At 45.4% G+C, this 6,541-nt stretch overlaps 1 protein-coding gene across 1 annotated transcript in view; it reads left to right on the forward strand.

The window, feature by feature from the left end:
- The first annotated feature begins 268 nt into the window (after positions 1–268).
- ARHGEF37 (Rho guanine nucleotide exchange factor 37) overlaps positions 269–6,541 on the forward strand; it is a 48,139-nt gene continuing 41,866 nt past the window's right edge. Inside the window, exon 1 of the mRNA XM_019624407.1 lies at positions 269–904. The gene's annotated coding sequence lies outside the window, so the exon portion shown is untranslated. The remainder of the gene's footprint in view (positions 905–6,541) is intronic.

Here is a 6,541-nt window from a genome sequence, read left to right on the forward strand (position 1 = left end):
ATATTAGTGCTAGTCTATCACTATCACTAATAATAAATAATAAACTTTAATAACGAGGCTAAGAATAAATGTTAGAACTGGGAGGATTTAGAAACATCAACCTATTCCATGATTCCACAAAGAAGGTTTGATTGCCCTGATACGAAACTTTCATACTTTTCATTGCAATGATCTCTTTCAATTGTGTGTTGGATGTTGGACCCACCCCCTAGAGGGCCGGGAACTGGTCTGGCCTGTTGACTGCTGAACACTTAGTGCCTGGAGCAGTGTCCCACTCACAGTAGTGAGAGAAGGACAAACACCTCCACATAGAAAAGGAAACTGGGGTGTAGGGAGACGGGCAGATTTGTCTAAGATTGCGCAGAGGGCACTCAGGAAAGCTGGGTCCTGGGTAGCCCACACGCAGAATTAAATCAGTGTCCAGCCCTGAAGTTTATTGATTCGGCGGGAGCACAGAAATCCAGTGATCCAGACGTCAACATTCCCATCAGTGGCTTCTGTTCCGGACGTCAACATTCCCACCTGTTTTCTGGGTGAGGAGCCCAAAAGAGAAAGCTACTTAATGAGAAGCCACGGGGGTGTGTGTCCCTGGGTGCGGCGGCGCTAACACCCACTTGGCAACTTCACGCTGCTGGCTGCGAGCCAGCTCGGGGCTATTGCTGCTGCCGCTGGGCCGCAAGTGGAAAACAACCTGGCTCCAGAAAGACAATTAACAAAGGCTGGAGATCCGGCAACCCCTTCCTGACGCACGCACGCAGCGTGGGCAGAGCCGCGCTCACCGTGGGGACCGCGGAGCAGAGGCCTGGCGTGGCGCGGGTCCCGGGAGCCCGGTGCCCCTCCTGCCCTGGCTGCATAGTCACGGGGTGGCCGAGTTCTGAGCTAGGGCACCGGCACATAGCACGCGGTGAGTCCGCCTGGCAGGACACCGGGCGGGAAGACGGGGGCGCCTTCGGGGGGAGGGGGGGGGGAACAGCTGCTGTCAGATCTGAAAAGGGAGGTGGGGGAGCGCGGGAGCGATGACGCCAGGTCCCATGTTGTTTGGTAGCCAGCTTTGTGTGTCTTGAGCCTTAGGGAATGAAAGTCACCTGATCCATGTGACCCAACTGAGTCGTTTTACAGGTGGCAAACTGAGGCCCAGAGAGGTAAGCCGGTCTAGTAAAAACTAGTTATTCTTTGGGTCTGTTTAAACCTGCCTGCGTCACCATAGGATTTGGGGCGACGGTTAGTAAGAATCCATATGTTAAAACAGTGAAATAATCGAACAATGCTAAAGAATCCTTGCCAAGGAAAGTATAATTATAGACAGTCAAGGCCAGGGGAGAAGAGAACGGATATCTGTGGTCCATAAGGTGAGCTGCCTTGGCCAAGGGTCCTTAGAAAATTGGTGCCAAAGCTGAGGCTGGAAGCCAGAACGTCGGGCTTCGCTCCAATGCTCCCTACCCATTGAGCACCTGCACCGTAGAGGGGAATGCAAAAGCTGACAGCCCGCCCAGGCGCTGGTTCTTAACCTTATTGGGGTCACTGACCTCTTAGAAAACTGGATCCCCTCCCCACCGAGGGGTTCACACATAACCTTGCACACGGTTTCAAGTTGGACATGAAGCATTTCTGCTCTGGGGAATGACAAGGCTGGCACTCTGGCTGCGCAACTTCAGAGCAGTTTCCTCTTTTAAAGGGAGGAAGCCGGCGAAAGAGTGAGTCCAGACAGCGCCCTGGTGCCACCAGCTGTGTGATCTTGGACACACAGATTACCCTCTCCAAGGCCCAGTTTTCTTTGTAAAATGGAGATAAGATTGTCTGCTTCATCCTTCAGGCTATTTTCAGACAGTTTGTATCCTGGCACATAGTAAGAGTTTGTATCCTGACACATAGTGAGTGCTCAGTAAAACTGCTGGTGCACATAACCCAGTGAATCATAGCTGTGCCAGTTGGAAAGGGTGGTGACCTGGAGGAAACTGGGCTATACCTGAAATAAAGCAAAATTTAAAAAGTTATAAACCTGCAAATAGAAGTCAACCCTATCATGACTTACAAATGGCAGCATATACCTTGATGATAGTAATCTAAATTAGCCCTTATTTAGAATAATGCACTACACTCAATATTTGATGGATTACTGAAAGTAGAAACTACCAGACACTCAAACAAACAAACAAACAAACAAAAAACACAACAACAAAACGAAACTACCAGGCATTCTAACAAGGACTGTTTATTGGGCCTCACTTGCCTCTTTTGAATGGAGCCAGCACCTGTATGGTTTGTTTTTAAATGAGAGGAAAGGAAGATATACATGGGGACCTGGGCAACACCCAGTCTTACTCAGCTGAGTTTCTGCCAGGGTACAGGAGTTGCCGGCAGTTGGCTCACATCCCTCTTGGATCAGCAGCTTGTGGTAAACAGTGCCTTGGTTGATTCTGCTCTAGGTCAAATAAATGGCTTTTTATTTAACTGATGAGGGGGAGATGTCTTTGGGTGCTGCAACTGAAGCAAAGTGGCATTTGTTGACCTTGATTTTCCAAAGCCCATTGCTTGTTTATTGACAAGCTTAAGAATTTAAAAATCTATGGATTCCAGATTTTTGGGACAGGGTCTGGGCAGGCCTAGTTATCTATAAAAAGGACTGCTCTTACAAAATACAGTGTTGTCTCTTTTCTCTACCATTTTCGGCCTTGCAAATAGAGCCAAGGAAATATGGCTTAGGGCAAATAGCTGCTATTTAATTTGGGTTAAGACACATACTACCTGTCTGATGGGTTACATTCCTCTCCATGTGTTTATAAAAGGAGAATTTTTCCTTAGAAGGGAGAGAGAGAGAGGGAGAGGGAGAGGGAGAGGGAGATGAATGAATGAATGTATATACCGTATGTGTCTGGGATTTCTCTTGTCCACTGTCTACCTTACTCCCAATCAGTCATTTTCAACCCAAAGAAGTTCTTTTCTGCAAGCCCGGTGACTTTGGAAAGTCAAAGTCAAAGTTCCTTCCTGACTCTGTGGCCTGATTTTGTTTCACAGTAGCTTTCTGTCAGAAAGCTTTTTTTAATTTGACTTTTAGGTTCCAAACTTTAGAGGCTCCATTGTACAATATAGAACAAATGAGCTCACTCAGGCAAAGGCTCTTCCTTATTTGAAGGCAGCCTGTGCACTCCTGCATGAGTTTCCCCTCCAGATGCACTGCCAGACACACCTCCTTCATCCCTTCAACCATCCCTATGTAGGACAAGTTTAAGAGCAGAATTTCTCAAGAGATGATCCACAGACTGCTTGCATCAGAATCGCCTAGGGGCTTGTTAAAAATGCGGCATCTCTGACCTACTGAATCAGAATCTTCCAGAGTGGGGGCTAAAATGTGCATGCTTTGATACATGTTCCTGGTGATCCTTATGCACCTTTGGTAACTTACATTGGGGATTGGTTGTGGGGGCTATTCATTCTTTGTGAATTTCTGCATTGTTGATCTAGCAATGTAATGAGTGAGAACCTTTTGTAATTTCAACAAACAAACAAATGAACAATTCGTGCTGTCCAACAAGGATAGATGGGTAGCAAATAAGTACTTGAAAAGATGCTCAAGATCATTAATCATTGGGGAAATACACATTAAAACCACAATGAGGGCCGGCCGAGTGGCACATTGGTTAAGAGTTGTCTTGGGACACCAGCTCTGAGCAACAGGACCCAGGTTCAGATCCCACATTAGGGCCAGTGACGCTGCGCCCTCTCCAGCCAAGATGGTGAACAACAGCTCGACCTGGAGCTGGGCTGCCATGAATCGCCAGTGAGGCGTAGGCTGCAGCGGGGCTGCAGTGGGCTGCCATGAGCTATGTGAGTGGCTGGCAGCCAGCATGGGTGGCCGGCAGCAGGCGAGAGCCGCTGTGAGCCACCATGAGCAGCCGACCAATGACTGGTGACCGATTGCCTCACCCGGGAAGAGCGCAATGATCACACCAACATGGGCCAGTGAAGCAGCATCCTCCACAACTAGACTGAAGAAAAAAACAGCTATTTGTCTACCTGTCTGTTCCCCTTCCCTGATTCCCCAACGCTGTTCCCCTCCCCCAATTCCCCAATAAAATCTTTAAAAAGAAAAAAGACTGAATACACCAAGTGTTGATGAGGTTGTGGAGGAACTAGAACTCTTACACATTGTTGGTGGGAATGTAAAATGTCTCAACCACTTTTAAAAAGTTTGACATTTTCTTAAAAAGTTAAATATATGCCTATCATGTGATCCAGACATTTAATTACTAGGTCCAGCTTTATTGTAATAGAGAAATGGGAAACAACCAATTGTTTATCCAGTGAATGGCTAAACAAATTGGTATATCCATACAATAAAACACTGCTCGACAATAAAATGTAATGAACTATTGATACATACCATAACATGGAAGGATCTCAAGATAATTTTTCTGAAAGAAGCCAGATACAAAATAGAATACATGCTGTATAATTCTATTTATATAAAATTGAAGAGGAGTTGCTATCTCTTACCTGACCTCAAGCCACTTTTTGGTGGCTTCCTAGAGTTGTATATGATCGTATTCGTCTAACTGCACTTGTAATAGTGTCATTGGCAATTTGATTATTATTCTGCCAGTGTTCAGCCAAATCATTCAGTTATTAATTCAACTGACTGAGCACCTACTATGTGCTAGATCTGGAGTAGACACTAGGTAATGTGTTGATGAATAAGACAGACATGATTCCTGTTCTTGTGGAGCTTACACTCTATTGAATGAACCAGTAAAATAGATAGAATAGGAAAAATAACTATTGGGGAAAGGAGTGGTTCTTTGGAAGGGGGATGTGGGTCAGGGAGGACTTGCCTGGGTTTCGAACAGGAAAGTAAAGCAGTCAGTTCCATGTGTTTTGTTTGTTTGTTTTTAAAATTTATTTTATTTTATGTATTTATTTTTATATTGGGGAGTAGTGTGTTTTTCTAGGACCCATCAGCTCCAAGTCAAGTAGCTGTTTCAATCTAGTTGTGGAGGGCGCAGCTTGGTGGCCCATGTGGGGATCGAACCGGCAACCTTGGTGTTATGGGCACTGCACTCTAACCAGCTGAGCGAACCAGCCACCCCCAGTTTTATGTTTTTGAATGACCACTCCATTTGGGGCTGTGCATCCAATCAGAAGGCTGTTGTACTGGTCCAGGAGAAAGGCGGTAGGAGTTTAGACTCAGGTGGCCTTAGAAATGGAAAGCACCAACAGAACCAATGGATAACCTTAATAAGATGGGCAGATCCCAGCGCTCTAGTCCATGTATTGTACTGTTGACCCCCACCACCTCCAGCCTCCACCACCACATCTTATTCCTTATTTGTAAGGATGTCAGGAGAGATTGCTGGTTTAGTTACACTAGCCTACAGCATTTCTTTGATCTACTGATCTAGTTAACTTTAAGCAAAGGAATGAAGATAGTCTGGCCTGGCCTGTTTTTGTTGTTGCTGTTAACCTATGCTGGCTCCACGTGATCTCTTTCCAAGAGCTGACCATCTGTTTTGATCAGGCAGCAGAAACCCAACTCAGCATGGCTTACATCAAAGCGTCAAAGCAGGGTGGAGAATGAAAATGTATTCACTCCTGTAAGAAAATCCAAAGGGAATCAGATTCCTTCATGACTGGATTGAGTAATGCTACCAGGGCTCAGTCTCATGGCCTCTCCATCTCTCAGCTCCATTTCTTTGGTGTCAGCTGCATTCTCAGTCGGACGCTGGTATATAGGTCTTATTATTATCATCATCGTGATTACCTGTTCTCGCCATTTGCTGGCGTATGATCAGCCAAGTGTTCTGAGACAACTTCTTCATCCACCTGATCCATGGTAATGTTTCCAGTTTAACAATCATAGAGACAAAAACAACAGCTACTATTATTGAGAGCTCACGGTGTACCAAGCACTCTGTTAGACATTTTACATGGATGATTTTATCATAAGGAAGGTTATATAATTATCCTAGGAAAGCCAGCCAATTGACTGCAGAATCAGAATTTGAAATCAAGTTTTCTGGCCCCAGGATCAGGCCTCCGAAACTTTACATTGCCTCCTGCAGTCACTTTTGAGGGCTAAGAGGAAGAAGCAAAGCCATTAAATAGGGTGCCTGTTTCTTACTTTTTCTGAACATGAATCCTAAAATACAATTGGCAGTCATAGTAGGGGCAGAGCTTTGGAGGTTCTTTTTATAGTTTTGTTCATCCCAGATCCTCCTGGGTTTGAGAGTTCTGGAAGTTCTTCGTATAGGACCCTGCCCTCTGACTACTATATATATCTTTATAAACCAGGCTCATTAGCCAGGATCCCTCTGTGGCCACTCTTGTTTCTGTAGGTGTTTCCTTTCTTTATTCTTCTACAGGGTCTTTTGCTGTCCCCATGCTTGAACTTCACCTTTGACAGCCTTCCCGAATCTCTACAGTCTCAGACCAGAGGTTTTACTTTTTACTTACCGTATTTGCCGGCGTATAAGACGACTGGGCGTATAAGACGACCCCCTAACATTTCCACTCAAAATACAGAGTTTGTTATATACTCGCCATATAA

Source organism: Hipposideros armiger, unplaced genomic scaffold (genome assembly GCF_001890085.2).
Source record: "Hipposideros armiger isolate ML-2016 unplaced genomic scaffold, ASM189008v1 scaffold_590, whole genome shotgun sequence".
Lineage (NCBI taxonomy): Eukaryota > Metazoa > Chordata > Mammalia > Chiroptera > Hipposideridae > Hipposideros > Hipposideros armiger.